Here is a 16,917-nt window from a genome sequence, read left to right as displayed (position 1 = left end):
CCAAAAACTTGCATTTGCATAGCATCTTTCACTAGTGCCAGGACATCCCCAAAGAGCTGAATCATGCAAAACACAGCGCACAGTTTGATTAGATTAGATTCCCTATAGTGTGGAAACAAGTCCACACCGACCCTCCGAAGAGTAACCCACCCAGACCCATTTCTCTCTGACTAATGCACCTAACCTATGGGTAATTAAGCATGGCCAATTCACCTGACCTGCTCATCTTTGGACTGTGGGAGGAAACCCACACAGACACAGGGAGAATGTGCAAACTCCACACAGACAGTAGCTGAAGGCCGGAATCGAACCTGGGGCCCTGGTGCTGTGCGGCAGCAGTGCTGACCACTGAGCCGCCATACCGCACAGCAAGGTCCCACAAACAGCCACGTGATAGTGACCAGGTCATCCAGTTCCCATTGATGTTCAATACTTGGGAACACCACCCACTGCAAGTTCCCTTCTGAGCCACTCACCATCCTGACTTGCCCTTTCTTGAGGATGGGGTGTTTCCAGACACTCTTAAGGTGAGAGGAGAGAGATTTAAAAAAGACATGAGGGGCAAATGTTTTACACAGAGAATTGTTCGCATGTGGAATATATCGCCGTTCCTTCACTGTCACTGGGTCAAAATCCTGGAATTCCCTCTCTCAGGGCATTCTGGGTCTACCCACAGCACATGCAACAGTTCAAGAAGGCAGCTCACCCCCATCTTCTCAAGGGGCAACTCAGTCCTTCTCATGGACTGCCCAACCTTCTCAAGGGGCAACTAGGGACGGGCACTAAATGCTGGACCAGCCAGTGACATCCATGTCCCACGAATTAATACAAAAGTTTATTGTGTTGATAGATACTGGCTCAGGACAATCCCCATTCTCCAGTGGCTGTGGGTTCTTCCACCCCCACCAGAGGGCAGATGGGCCCCTCAGTATTAACAAATGGTGCCTGTGACCGTATGGCACTCCCTCAGCGTTGAATTGCCTGAGTCGGCCTGGCATTCTGGCTGCAACTCTCTGCAATGGGGCTTGAACCTTCAACCCACTGTCTCAGCATTGAGAACAAGATCTGCATTGCATTTATATAGCACTCTTATTGTAGTAAAACACTTGCAGGAGGAGAACTGGACCTTCTGAAGGAGCTATTATTTAAGGAGAACAAAAGACTTTAATTGATTTTAAGAATGACCTTAAACCAAGAGAGAGACAGAGAGAGAGAGACAGAGACAGAGAGGGTGAAGGAATCCCAGAGTCACAGAGTCAGAGAATCATGGAAACAGACCCTTCGGTCCAACCAGTCTATGCTGACCATAATACCAAACTAAACTAGTCCCACCTGCCTGCTCCTGGCCCTACTCTCTCAAAACCTTTCCCTATTCATGTATCTTATCCTGATATCTTTTAAATGTTGCAATTATACCTACATCCACTTCCTCAGGAAGTTCATTCCACATGCGAACCATTCTTTGTGTAAAACATTTGCCCCCTCATGTCGTTTTTGAATCTCTCTCCTCTCACCCTAAGAGTGTCTGGAAACGCCCCATCCTCAAGAAAGGACAAGTACCATTAATCCCATCTATACCCCACATTATTTTATAAACTACTATCAGGTCACCTCTCAACTTCCTTTCTTCCAGTGAAAAATGTCCCAACCTTTCTCTATAATTCAAACCTTTCATATCCGGCAACATCCTGGTAAATCTCTTCTGAGCCCTCTCCAGCTTAATAATATCCTTCCTGGAACAGAGAGACCAGAACTGGACACAGTAATCCAGAAGATGCCTCGCCAACCTGTACAACCTCAACATAACATCCCAACTCCTGTTCTCAAAGGTCTGAGCAATGAAGGTCAGTGTGCTGAACACCTTCTTTGCCCCCCTGTCTATATGTGATGCAAACTTTAAAGCATGATGTACCTGAACCCCTAGATCTCTCTGTTCTACCACCCTACCCAAGGACTTGCCATTAATTATATTAGCACACTGCCTGTGTAGGCATGACTGTCAATGGTCTAGATTAGAGTGGTGCTGAAAAAGCACAGCAGGCCAGGCAGCATCCGAGGAGCAGGAAAATCGATGTTTCGGGCAAAAGCCCTTCTTCAGGAATGAGGCTTTTCCTCGGATGCTGCCAGACCTGCTGTGCTTTTCCAGCACCACACTAATCTAGACTCTGGTCTCCAGCATCTGCAGTCCTCACATTCGCCTATGACTGTCAATGGTGAAGAGTAACATATCCTGCCCAAGAGAACACATTCTAGACCTGAGAAGTTTGTAGAGCTAGAGGAGGAGGTGACAGAGATAAAGAGGGTGATGCAAATACCCCGAAATTTACCTCTTGACCTGTCTTGGTGTCAATGTTGGACTATAGGACACATCCTGACCCAAACCATTGATGACGTAGAGGCTGGAGGATAGATACCTGGGTGGGTCAGAGGGCTGTTTTCTGTAAATGTAACGTCATTCCAAGAGTCTCGTTCTGAATCCTCACAAATCCCAAAGTCTCTGTGCTTTGCCATTTCAATAATGCTGACTGAATCGAATACTTCCTATCCATGCATTCCTCTACATCACCAACTTATTACATTCATATCTCTGTAATTAAAATGGATAAATGTAAGGAAGGTTTATTTTTCTCATTGGAACATATTAAATCTGAGAGAGCCTTGGGCAATTCTGTAACCCCAAGAAAGCAGTGAATACTCACTCAATGATTAACTTCAACGCTGAGATTGATAGGTTTTTCGACACTATGGGAATTGAGGGAGATGGGGATAACGTGGGAGAGTGAGGTTGAGTTAGATGATTAGACTCAAGAGACCAAACAGTGGACTGCTGTTCCTGGTTATTAAATTTTTCGCCCTACACTAATAGGGCAGTTCCTTCAACTTCTTTGAATGCATGGGTTAACATTAAATAGTGCTAAATAGCATTGAAATGACTTGAAGGCTACTATTAGGAGAAAGTGAGGACTGCAGATCCTGGACAGTCCGAGTTGAAAAGTGTGGTGCTGGAAAAGCACAGCAGGTCAGGCAGTGTCCTGGGAGCAGGAGAGTTGCCCATTTCAAACATAAGCCCTTCATCAGGAATGGGGGGGGGAGGTGGGAGGCAAGGGGAGTGGAAGGGGGCTGAGAGATAAATAGGAGGGGTTGAGGGGCATGGTAAGTGGGAAGACACTAGGTGGATGTAGGTGGGGGGTGATTGTGATAGGTTGGTGGGGAGTGTGCAGCAGATAGGTGGGAAGGAAGATGGACAGGTAGGACAGGTGAAGAGGGCAGTGCTGAGTCAGAGAGCTGGATCTAGGATGAGATAGAGGATGGGGAGATTTGGAAACTAGTGAGCTCGATGTTGATGCTGTGTGGTTGGAGTGTCTCAAGGAAGAAGATGTTCCATGAAACGCTCCGTGAGTTGGCATCCTGTCTCCCCAGTATAGAGGACATCACATCGAGAGAAATGGACACAGTAGATGAGGTGGGTGGATGTGCAGGAGAATCTCTGCTGGATGTGAAAAGATCCTTTTGGGCCTTGGGTGGAGGTGAAGGGGGAGGTAAATGTGTCGCCTTGTTCCTGTCAACCATCTTTGTGTCTGCCTCTCTTTTATTCCCTGTTTCTGTGGGCCCCATCTCCACCTATCTGTTCACACCACACCCCCACCACTCCCCACCCCCATCATCAGTATAAGGTACCATGCTTTTCCAGCTGCTATTAGTCCTGGACACAAAACATTAACACTGCTTCTCTCTCCGCAGATGCTGTCACAAACCTATGAAGTTTCTCCAGCATTGTCTGTTCTGAAGAAGGGTCACTGCATCCAAAAAGTTTACTCTGTTTTCTCTCCACAGATACTGCAGACCGGCTAAGTTTCTCTAGCAATTTTTCTGTTTGTTTCCAGTATATGCAGTTCTTTTGGTTTTCTGTCGGTGTTCTATTTGTTTGTATCTCCTTGTCACTGGCTATTTCCTCAGGGCAGCTGCTCAGACTTCAATGTTCTGTCAATAAGCAGTGACCAAAAAGCACCAGACCACAACACTATTCTCATTTAGTAATGGAAAGGTAGAATATTGAACGGAATGGAGTCACAACCATGATTTTATTGATCCTATTCCCCTTACACCAGCTTCATAAACTCTTCAAACTCACCATAAATATTGATGTAACTATCCAAATTCAGAAGGTACCAGGATTTAGAACACAATGCATCAGAAAATTAGAAAACTATTAGTCTAACTGTCAGTATTTGTACAAACAACGTGAAATTTTAAAATATCAACAGATGGAAAGCAGTGACATCACCCATTACTGAAGGCAACATTACTGTTAGCAACAACAATTTACATTTATAGTGCACCTTTAGAATAATAAAACACCTCTGGGTGCTTTGTGGGCATTATGGACAGAATAGGCAGTATCTGGTGCAATGGGTAACATTGATACCTCTGGGCCACAAGGTGTGATCCAAGTTCTACTCCAGGACTTCTCGGCTGTGGAGTCAGCATCTGTGTATGATAATCAGCTTGGGAATCCTTCACTCACCCCCTCAGATCTGCTACGACACACCTCTGCAGCAAGTGGGACTTGAATCTAGGCTCCTGGGGCAGAGGCCAGGACACGACCACTTCACCACACCTGTCTTCAATTCACCTTTCTAAATATTTCAAAATGAATCTTTTCACATGTCATTAGACTCCCTGGAACAGGTAAGATTTAATCCCTCCTGCCTCAGAGGTGAGGACACTACCACAAGACTATGGGAACTGAGCGCCTCATGGGCTTGAAAACAATGACTTCAATTTTCCTAATACCTAACTCGAGCCATTGCCACTCATTGACAGGGCACTGCAGGCAGATGGTGAGCTTATCTTGATCTTAACAACAGTTGTCAGGGTTCTTCCAAATTCAATCCATGTCTCCATTGCCTGCTCACTCTGTGCTACCTTCAGCTTTTCAGCCCTCCATTTAATGGTTAGCTCCTGGGTTTTGCCATCTTGTCTCTGTGTCAGGATGCTCTGGGTTCAAAGCCTCATTTAGAAATCGGAGTATAAATTTCAGAATAGCGCTTTATTCTGTACTGAAGGAGTGCTGCACTGTGCTTCAGGTGAGACATTGACGTGAGGGTTCTGCCTGTTCCCACCAGTTATCTGAGCAATATTGCACTGCTGTTAGTGGGATCTTGCTATGCTTTCTACATGACTTCAACAGCTGCACTTTTTAAAAGAAAGTGCATCCCTGTGAAGAGATTTGTAAGATCCAGAGTTTCTCATCCCATTTGTTGAAATTAGTCTGCTGATTTTATCGAGATTGTAAATTCCTGATCTGTCATTTTTATTAAGGAGGTAGGTAATGGTAGTGTCCAACCCTCTGTAAAGGAACTGTACTGGTTCCCATGTTATTGTGGTCGTATTCACTAATGAGAACATGTTCATCAATTATACAGAAACCAAAAGGGTAATTGTCTTCCATTAACTGCTCCAATGATTGAACTGCTACTATCTGTCAAACATAGACAGGCAGGAGGCTAGAAGAACAAGCAAGGCAGGCAGCATCAGGAGGGAGAGGGACAAAGCAAGACAGGCAACATCAGGAGGGAGAGGGACACAGCAAGGCAGGCAGTATCAGGAGGAAGAGGGACACAGCAAGGCAGGCAGTATCAGTAGGGAGAGGGACACAGCAAGGCAGGCAGTATCAGGAGGGAGAGGTACACAGCAAGGCAGGCAGTATCAGGAGGGAGGGGGACACAGCAAGGCAGGCAGTATCGGGAGGGAGAGGGACACAGCAAGGCAGGCAGTATCGGGAGGGAGAGGGTCACAGCAAGGCAGGCAGTATCAGGAGGGAGAGGGACACAGCAAGGCAGGCAGTATCAGGGGGGAGAAGGACACAGCAAGGCAGGCAGTATCAGGAGGCTGGGGGAACACAGCAAGGCAGGAAGCATCGGGAGGGAGAGGGACACAGCAAGGCAGACAGTATCAGGAGGGAGAGGGACAAAGCAAGGCAGGAAGCATCGGGAGGGAGAGGGACACAGCAAGGCAGGCAGTATCAGGAGGGAGAGGGAACACAGCAAGGCAGGCAGTATCAGGAGGGAGAGGGAACACAGCAAGGCAGGCAGTATCAGGAGGGAGAGGGACACAGCAAGGCAGGCAGCATCAGGAGGGAGAGGGACACAGCAAGGCAGGCAGTATCGGGGGGAGAGGGAACACAGCAAGGCAGGCAGTATCAGGACGGAGAGGGACACAGCAAGGCAGGCAGCATCAGGAGGGAGAGGGACACAGCAAGGCAGGCAGCATCAGCACGTGGAGAAGTCGACGCTTTGGGTGTAACCCTTCTTCAGGACTGGGGTGGGGTGTGGGGAGTGCTGCAGATAAAGGGGGAGGTGGGGACAGGGTGGTGAGGTGGGGATAGGTGAAGACAAGTAGAGGGTACGACCTGGTTGGTCAATGGGAGGAATGAATCCAGTTGGTGGCAGGGAGCAGTGGAGGGGAGGGGGTGGGGTTGGGAAGGGAGTCGGGGGATAGGGAGGAAGATTATTTGAAATTGGAGAACTCAACGTTGAGTCCTCCAGGCAGTAGGGCGCCCAGGCAGAAGATAAGGTGTTGTCCCTCCAGTAGGAGCTGTGGTTTGATTTGGCAATGGAAGAGGCCTAGAATGGTCATGGCAGAGAGGGAGTGGGAAGGGGAATTGAAATGGACAGTGACTGGGAGGATGGTCATGTCGGAGAGTGAGTGGGAAGGGGAATTGAAATGGGCGGTGACTGGGAGGATGGTCATGTCAGAGAGTGAGTGGGAAGGGGAATTGAAATGGGCGGTGACTGGGAGGATGGTCATGTCGGAGAGGGAGTGGGAAGGGGAATTGAAATGGGCAGGGACTGGGAGGATGGTCATGTCGGAGAGGGAGTGGGAAGGGGAATTGAAATGGGCGGTGACTGGGAGGATGGTCATGTCGGAGAGGGAGTGGGAAGGGGAATTGAAATGGGCAGGGACTGGGAGGATGGTCATGTCGGAGAGGGAGTGGGAAGGGGAATTGAAATGGGCTGTGACTGGGAGGATGGTCATGTCGGAGAGGGAGTGGGAAGGGGAATTGAAATGGGTGGTGACTGGGAGATCCGGTCAGCAAACTGAGGCCCGGCTGAGGTGCTTGTTAAACCATTCCCTAAGAGTCTGTCAAACAACATCCCTCTCTTTCATAGCGTCATTCCCAGAAAAGGAGTGAAAATAGCCAGAAAACTAAAACAAAGATTCAATATTTTTGTCAGGGTATGGGCAGCATCCCTGTGACTTTACTGTTTTGCCGGAACTTTAACCATGGCTGGATTTCACCCAATAGAAAACTTAACCGAAAGAAGTTGATTGTCTGGTGGTGGGCTTTCCCTTCCCCCCAAAGTCACTCTCCCGCTCCCTGGAAAGAGAGAGGGGGGGCTGCTGGTTAGAATAGAAGCTTATGAGTCCGTTTAAAGATGTATCCAATTCAAATAGTAAATAAATGTGTGAAAGCGTTGTGATGTCTGCAGAATGTTGTCATTGATTTTTTTATTTTTCAAATACCTAGAGAAGCTTTTACAGTCGCAAAGACACGGTGGCTCAGTGGTTACCACTGCTGCCTCACAGCACCAGGGACCCGGGTTTGATCTCCGTGTCTGTGTGGGTTTCCTCCGGGTGCTCTGGTCTCGTCCCATAGTCCAAAGATATTCAGGTTAGGATGGATTGGCCATGCTAAATTGCTCATAGTGTCCAGGGATATGTGGGTTAGCTTTGGGATGGGGTGGGTCTGGGTGGGAAGCTTTATGAAGAGTCCACATGGACTAGATGGGCCAGATGGCCTGCATCCACACTGTAGGGATTCGATGATTGCAGAAGTTCAGTAAGGTCCTAGAATGAACAGCAAGAGGATAAGGTGCAGACCATCTGGTTTTAATGATGTCAGTTAGTGCATAAACAATGACCAGGACATGGGGAGAATTCCCCACTACTCTTCTTTAAGACACTATGGGACCTATTATGTTCACTTGAGTGGGCAGATCCATTAAGCAAACCATTCCTATGATCTCATCCAAAGTTCACTCACTAACCTGACTCAATTTTACTTCTATTTAAATATGCTATCACTGTTGGGGTCAACCAATATAAATATCTATTGCAGTCCAAAGCCAACTCACTATTTTCCTTCTGGATCAGCTACATGGTTCATATCTGATGAACCATTTCTATAATAATGATCTAAAGTAGAACCCGTACATGGATCGCTTGGGAAGCTCGCTCCTTCTGTGCTCAGAAGCGAAGTAACTGCGAAAGCTAGAAATCCGAAACAAATACAGAGAGCACTGGAGAAACTCAGCAGGTCTGGCAGCGTCTAGGCGTGGCATGGTGGCTCAGTGGTTAGCACTGCTGCCTCACAGCAGCAGGGACCTCAGTTCGATCCCACCCTCGGGTGACTGTCTGTGTGGAGTTCGCACGTTCTCACCGTGTCTATGTCGGTTTGCTCCGGGTACTCTGTCCCACAGTTCAAAGATGTGCAGGTTAGGTGGACTGGCCATATTATATTGCTCATAATGTCCAGGGATGTGCAAGTTAGGTGAGTTCTCCACGGGGAGATTCAGGGTTACAGGGATGGGATGAGTCTGGGTGGGATGCTGTTTAGAGGGTTGCTGTGGACTCAATGGGCTGAATGGCCTGATTCGACACTGTAGGGATTGTATGATGTGTGGAGAGAGAAACTGATTTAATGTGTGAGGTGCATGACTGAAATAAGGGAATTGGAAAATGTTAGAGAAGAATGGCTCATACAAGGTCAGGATGGTGGGGGTGAAGTGGTGGGGGTGAAGTGGTGGGGGTGAAGTGGTGGGGGTGAAGTGGTGGGGGTGAAGTGGTGGGGGTGAAGTGGTGAGGGTGAAGGGGTGAAGTGGTGAGGGGGTGAGGGGGTGAGGGGGTGAGGGGGTGGGGGTGAAGGGGTGAGGGGGTGAAGGGGTGAAGGGGTGAGGGGGTGAGGGGGTGAAGTGGTGGGGGTGAAGGGGTGAAGGGATGAAGGGGTGAAGGGGTGAAGGGGTGAAGGGGTGAAGGGATGAAGGGGTGAAGGGGTGAAGGGGTGAAGGGTGGGGACAGGATTCCACCTCACTCTGTAGAACTCATCACAAAGGCAATTCGTCATCTGCTGATGGTACATCCTAAGCTGTTTCCTGCCAGAGGTGGCTCCCCATTGCCCCCACTCCCTGCCCCCGGGCAGGACAGGGGGACAGGGGCCATGTCTGTGTCAGTCAAATCAGGATTTAACTTGCAGGGTAGGTCGAAATCATGAGCTAGTCACCATGCTATCTAAGCTATCCGTCCCCCACTGGACAGAGTCCGATAATCCCAACTGTCAGAACCAAGCCCTGCAGTCTGCCACATCCAGCAGTATAGTGGTGAACTCTGGAACAATGAATGGAAGGAGGAGGGTCCATGAATAGTCCCATCCTCAATGATAGTGGAGCCCAGAACATCATATTTAACGATAGGCCTGACGTGTTCACAAGTATCTTCATGTATAAGTGTCAAATGGATGATCCACCACTTCAACCTGAGTTCCCCACCATCTCAGATGCAGGTTCCAGCGAATGTGGGTCACTCAGGGTTGGAAGCACAGGAAGCTGCAATGGTTTGGGTACCAAAGACATCCCGACCACAGGACTAAAGACTTATCCTTCAGATTTTCACTAAGTGTGGCTTCAAGCAGCTCTGGCAAAACTAAAGTTAATGAGAAAACTCTGCTGGTTGGAGTCATACCTGACACATAGGAAGATGGTTGTGGTTCTTGGAGGTTACTCAGCTTAGCTCCAGCACATCTCTGCAGGAGTTCCTCAGGGGAGTGTCCTCGGCCCAACCACCTTCAGCTGCTTCATCAATGACCTTCCCTCCAGCATAAGGTCAGAAGTGGGAATGTTCGCCGATAATTGCACAATGTTCAGCACCATTCACGACTCCTCAGATACTGAAGCAGTCCGTGTTCAAGTTCAACAAGAACTTGATGACAGTCAAACACGGAATGATAAATGCCAAGAAACACGGTGCCACACAAATGCAATTCCAGCAAGCGACAATTTAACCCCATCTGCTAAGCATTCACAGGACAGACATTTTCAACATCCTGACTGTCATAACTGACAAGAAATTGAATTAGGTCACCATATAAACCTGCAAGAGCAGGTCAGAGGCTGGGAATACTGCAGTGAGTAATTCACCTCCTGACTCCCCAAAGCCTGTCCACCATCTACAAAGCACAAGTCAGGAGTGTGATGGAATACTCCCCACTTGCCTGGATGGGGGCAGCTCCAACAACACTCAAGAAGCTCAGTACCATCCAGGACAAAGCAGCCCCCGCTTGATTGGCACCACATCCACCAACATCCACTCCCTCCACCACTGACACTCAGTGGCAGTAGTGTGTACCATCTACAATATGCACTGAAGAAATTCACCAAAGATCCTCAGACAGCACCTTCCAAACCCACAACCGTAGAGTCATAGAGTCATTGGGATGTACAGCATGGAAACAGACCCTTCGGTCCAACCCGTCCATGCCGACCAGATATCCCAACCCAATCTAATCCCACCTGTCAGCACCCAGCCCATATCCCTCCAAACCCTTCCTATTCATATACCCATCCAAATGCCTCTTAAATGTTGCAATTGTACCAGCCTCCACCACTTCCTCTGGCAGCTCATTCCATATATGTACCACCCTCTACAAGAAAATGTTGCCCCTTAGGTCTCTTTTATATCTTTCCGCTCTCACCCTAAACCTATGCCCTCTAGTTATGGACTCCCCGACCCCAGGGAAAAGACTTTGCCTATTTATCCTATCCATGCCCCTCATAATTTTGTCAATCTCTATAAGGTCACCCCTGAGCCTCTGACGCTCCAGGGAAAACAGACCCAGCCTGTTCAGCCTCTTCCTGTAGCTCAGATCCTCCAACCCTGGCAACATCCTTGGAAATCTTTTCTGAACCCTTTCAAGTTTCACAACATCTTTCCGATAGGAAGGAGACCAGAATTGCATGCAATATTCCAACAGTGGCCTGACCAATGTCCTGTACAGCCTCAACATGACCTCCCAACTCCTGTACTCAATACTCTGACTAATAAAGGAAAGCATACCAAACGCCTTCTTCACTATCCTATCTACCTGCGACTCCACTTTCAAGGAGCTATGAACCTGCACTCCAAGGTCTCTTTGTTCAGCAACAGTCCCTAGGACCTTACCATTAAGTGTATAAGTTCTGCCATGATTTGCTTTCCCAAAATGCAGCACCTCGCATTTATCTGAATTTAACTCCATCTGCCACTTCTCGGCCCATTGGCCCATCTGGTCCAGATCCTGTTGTAATCTGAGGTAACCCTCTTTGCTGTCCACTACACCTCCAATTTTGGTGTCATCTGCAAACTTACTAACTGTACCTCTTATGCTCACATCCAAATCATTTATGTAAATGACAAAAAGTAGAGGGCCCAGCACCGATCCTTGTGGCACTCTATTGGTCACAGGCCTCCAGTCTGAACAACTGGAGGCCTGTGACCACCACCCTCTGTCTTCTACCTTTGAGCCAGTTCTGTATCCAAATGGCTAGTTTCCCTGTATTCCATGAGATCTAACCTTGCTAATCAGTCTCCCATGAGGAACCTTGCCTTACTGAAGTCCATATAGATCACATCTACTGCTCTGCCCTCATCAATCTTCTTTATTACTTCATCAAAAAACCCAATCAAGTTTGTGAGACATGATTTCCCACGCACAAAGCCATGTTGACTATCCCTAATCAGTCCCTGCCTTTCCAAATATATGTACATCCTGTCCCTCAGGATTCCCTCCAACAACTTGCCCACCACCGAGGTCAGGCTCACCGGTCTATAGTTCCCTGGCTTGTCTTTACCACCCTTCTTAAACAGTGGCACCATGTTTGCCAACCTCCAGTCTTCCGGCACCTCACCTGTGACTATCGATGATACAAATATCTCAGCAAGAGGCCCAGCAATCATTTCTCTAGCTTCCCGCAGAGTTCTCGGGTACACCTGATCAGGTCCTGGGGATTTATCCACCTTTAACCGTTTCAAGACATCCAGCACTTCCTCCTCTGTTTCTCTGGACATTTTGCAAGGTGTCACCATCTATTTCCCTACAGTCTATATCTTCCATATCCTTTTCCACACTAAATACTGATGCAAAATATTCATTTAGTATCTCCCCCATTTTCTGTGGCTCCACATAAAGGCCGCCTTGCTGATCTTTGAGGGGCCCTATTCTCTCCCTAGTTACCCTTTTGTCCTTAATATATTTATAAAACCCCTTTGGATTTTCTTTAATTCTATTTGCCAAATCTATCTCATGTCCCCGTTTCACCCTCCTGATTTCCCTCTTAAGTATACTCCTACTTTCTTTATACTCTAAGGATTCACTCGATCTATCCTGTCTATACCTGACATATGCTTCCTTCTTTTTCTTAACCAAACCCTCAATTTCTTTAGTCATCCAGCATTTCCTATAGTTCCCAGCCTTCCCTTTCACTCTGACAGGAATATACTTTCTCTGGATTCTTGTTGTCTCATTTCTGAAGGCTTCCCATTTTCCAGCCATCCCGTTACCTGCGAACATCTGCCTCCATATATTAAGGACAAAAGGGTAACGAGGGAGAGAATAGGGCCCCTCAAAGATCAGCAAGGCGGCCTTTGTGTGGAGCCACAGAAAATGTGGGAGATACTAAATGGTTAAAAGTGGATCAGCTTTCGAAAGTTCTTGCCTAATACCGTCAAAATTAGCCTTTCTCCAATTTAGAACTTCAACTTTTAGATCTGGTCTATCCTTTTCCATCACTATTTTAAAACGAATAGAATTATGGCCACTGGCCCCAAAGTGCTCCCCCACTGACACCTCAGTCACCTGACCTGCCTTATTTCCCAAGAGTAGGTGGCACAGTGGTTAGCACTGCTGCCTCACAGTGCCTGAGACCCAGGTTCATTTCCCACCTCAGGTGACTGACTGTGTGGAGTTTGCATGTTCTCCCCGTGTCTGTGTGGGTTTCCTCCGGGTGCTCCGGTTTCCTCCCACAGTCCAAAGATGTGCAGGTCAGGTGAATTGGCCATGCTAAATTGCCCATAGTGTTAGGTAAGGGGTAAATGTAGGGGGCTTGGGTGGGTTGCGCTTCGGTGGGTCGGTGTGGACTTGTTGGGCCGAAGGGCCTGTTTCCACACTGTAATCTAATCTAGGTCAAGTTTTGCACTTTCTCTAGTAGGTACATCCACATACTGAATCAGAAAATTGTCTTGTACACACTTAAGAAATTCCTCTCCATCTAAACCTTTAACACTATGGCAGTCCCAGTCGATGTCTGGAAAGTTAAAATCCCCTACCGTAACTACCCTATTATTCTTACAGATAGCTGAGATCTCCTAATAAGTTTGTTTCTCAATTTCCCTCTGACTATTGGGGGGGGTCGAAAATACAATCCCAATAAGGTGATCATCCCTTTCTTACTTCTCAGTTCCACCCAAGTAACTTCCCTGGATGTATTTCTGAGAATATCCTCCCTCCACACAGCTGTAATGCTATCCCTTATCAAAAATGCCACTCCCCCTCCTCTCTTGCCTCCCTTTCTATCCTTCTTGTAGCATTTGTATCCTGGAACATTAAGTTGCCAGTCCTGCCCATCCCTGAGCCATGTTTCTGTAATTGCTATGATATCCCAGTCCCATGTTCCTAACCATGCTCTGAGTTCATCTGCCTTCCCTGTTAGGCCCCTTGCAGTGAAATAAATGCAGTTTAATTTATTAGTCCTACCTTGTACCTGCCTGCCCTGACTGTTTGACTCACTTCTGTTCTCAGCTGTACCTGTCTCAGATCGATCTCTTTCCTCACTGTCTCCCTGGGTCCCACACCCGCACCGCACCCCCCACCACTCCCCCCCCCCCCCCCCCCCCCCCCCCCATCTTACTTGCTTAAATCCTCCCAAGCAGTTCTTGCAAATTTCCCTGCCAGTATATTAGTCCCCTTCCAATTTAGGTGCAATCCGTCCTTCTTGTACAGGTCACTTCTACCCCAAAAGAGATTCCAATGATCCAGAAATGTGACTCCTTCTCCCATACACCAGCTCTTTAGCCATGCATTCATCTGCTCTATCCTCCTATTCCTGCCCTCACTAACTCGTAAAACTGGGAGTAATCCTTTTTAAATTTCTGCCTAACTCTCTGTAATCTCCTTTCAGAGTCTCAACCTTTTCCCTTCCAATGTCGTTGGTTTCGATGTGGACAATGACCTTCTGCTGGCCCCTCTCCCACGTGAGAACATTCTTCACCCTCTCTGAGACATCCTTGATCCTGGCACCAGGGAAACAACACACCATTCTGCTTTTTCTTTGCTGGCCACAGAAATATCTGTCTCTACCCCGGGCTACAGAATCCCTTGGAAGGACAAGTGCAGCAGATACTTGGAAACACTATCCCCTACAAGTTCCTCTCTGAGCCACTCGCTGTCTGGATGTGGAAATATATTACCGTTCCTTCACTGATGCGGGGTCAAAATCCTTGAATTCCCTTCCTAACAGCATGGTAGGTATATGTATATGTATATGCCAGGGACTGTTAGCAGTGCAAAAAAGTGAACTCAACACCACCTTCTCCTGTGCATTGGAAATGTGAGGATGGAATGGACAGAGACCCCAGGGAATTCCCACCCCAACACCAAACATCACTCTCCACTCAATTGTGTACTGAGCCCAAATCTCCAATCCAGCTGCTAACCCACAACCCCCAAGGGCCCTGGTACATTGATCCTCCATTCCCCACGATGTGCTGGGACAGCAATAATGTGAAAACATAAGCAATAGGAACAGGAGCAGACCGTTCAGCCCCTCTAGCCTGCTCTGCCATTTAATACAATTATGGCTGATCATCTGCTGCAGCGTGACTTTCTCAACTGTCTCTGAGAAATTAAAAATCTCTGCATCTTAGCCTTAAATATGTTCAATGATAGAGCATCCACACCTGCTCTTAGGAGAAAACACCAAAGATTTTAGATTCCCTACATTGTGGAAGCAGGCCCTTTGGCCCAACAAGTCCACACCGACTCTCCGAAGAGGAACCCACCCAGACTCATTCCCCTACATTCCCCCCTGACTATCATGCACCTAACACTATGAGCAATTTTTCATGGCCAATTCACCTAACCTGCATATCTTTGGAATGTGGAGGAAACCCACACAGAGATGGGGAAAATATGCAAACTCCACATAGCCAGTTGCCCGAGGCGGGAATTGAACCTGGGACCCTGGTGCTGTGAGGCAGCAATGCTAACCCCTGAGCCACCATGCCACCCTCAGTTGAAAACAAAATCTCCTCATCTCAATCCTAAATGGTCAGCCCCTAATCTGGAGACTGTGCCCTCTCCCTGTATTCTGTGATCCCCAAACAGTGGAAATAACTCCCCCCTGTCAAATTGGAGAGGTGGAGAATAGCTAATGTTGTTCCACTCAGTGTCAAAGCTTATCTGAGGAGGGGTCACTGGATCTGAAATGATTTCTCTCCACAGATGCTACCAGATCTGTTGAGCTTTTCCAGTAATTTCTGTTTTTGTTTCTGATTTACAGCATCCGCAGTTCTTTCAATTTTTACCCTGTGTTCTGCACAATGCAGTGATTTTTACAGTCCTCCTTAAACACCAGCTGAAGTCAACTCATTCAGCCCAGACCCAAATGGAAATGATTTATTTTTCACCTAATTAAGTTTCACTTCATGAATATCAACAATCTGACTGTCTCACAGACCTTGTTCATCTGTTTCGGGATAATGCTGTTACTTTCAGTCTCAGCAGCCTTCTGGCACTGCACATTGTAAAAGAAAAAAAGCATTGCATTTACATCATTCGTTTTCTTGCTCATAACATTCCAAAATGCTGTGAAGACAACAACCTGTCATCACGAAAACAAAAGCAAAACGCTGTGGATACTGGAAATTTGAAATAAAAAAAAGCAGTAGCTGCTGGAAATACTCGGTGAGCCTGGTGGTGTCAGTGCAGACAGAAGCAGAGATAATGTTGCAAAGTACTGCAAGTACTTCATTCATGGGATGTTGGCGTCACTGGCTGGGCCAGGATTTATTTCCCTGTCCCTAGTTGCCCCTTGAGAAGGTGGGGGTGAGCTGCCTTCTTGAGCCGCTGCAGTCCACATGCTGTGGGTAGACCCACAATGCCCTTAGGGAGGGAATTCCAGGATTGTGACCTAGTGACACTGAGGGAACGGTGATATATTTCCAAGTCAGGATGGTGAGTGGCTCGGAGGGGAACTTGCAGGGGGTGGTGTTCCCATGTATCTGCTGCCCTTGTCCTTCTAGATGGAAGTGGTCATGGTTTGGAAGGTGCTGTCTGAGGATCTTTGATGAATTTCTGCAGTCTATCTTGTAGATGGTACACACTGCAGTTACTGAGCATCGGTGATGGATAGAGGGGATGTTTGTGGATGTGGTGCCAATCAAGCGGCTGCCTTGTCCTAAATAGTGTTGAGCTTCTTGAATATTGGGGAACTGCACAAATCTGAGCAAGTGGGGAGTATTCCATCACATTCCTGATTTCTGCCTAATAGATGGTGGACAGACTTTGGGGAGGCAGGGGTATATTATGCATATCTGATTTCCCAGTATCTGATCTGCTCTGGCAGTGATGGCATTCATTGGCTGGTGCATGTGAGTTTCAAGTACCTGTACAAGCCACACCCCATCCTGACTTGGAAATATGTTGCTGTTCCTTCAGTGTCCCTGGGTCAAAATCCTGGAATTCCCTCCTTAAAAGCATTGTGGGTCTACCCACAGCACATGGGCTGCAGTGGTTCAAGAAGGCAGCTCACCCCGACCATCTCAAGGGGCAACTAGGGACGGGGCAATAAATCCTGGGCTTACATCACGTGGATGAGAAAAGTTCAT

The 16,917-nt window shown here is 47.6% G+C and overlaps 1 protein-coding gene across 1 annotated transcript in view; it reads right to left on the bottom strand.

Moving 5' to 3' along the window:
• mmp17a (matrix metallopeptidase 17a) overlaps positions 1-15,826 on the bottom strand; it is a 126,718-nt gene extending 110,892 nt beyond the window's left edge. The window contains exon 1 of the mRNA XM_072587684.1: positions 15,718-15,826. The gene's annotated coding sequence lies outside the window, so the exon portion shown is untranslated. The remainder of the gene's footprint in view (positions 1-15,717) is intronic.
• Positions 15,827-16,917: the final 1,091 nt, after the last annotated feature.

This window comes from Chiloscyllium punctatum, chromosome 17, assembly GCF_047496795.1.
Source record: "Chiloscyllium punctatum isolate Juve2018m chromosome 17, sChiPun1.3, whole genome shotgun sequence".
Taxonomy (NCBI): Eukaryota; Metazoa; Chordata; class Chondrichthyes; order Orectolobiformes; family Hemiscylliidae; genus Chiloscyllium; species Chiloscyllium punctatum.
This window is presented reverse-complemented; position numbering and strand designations above follow the sequence as displayed.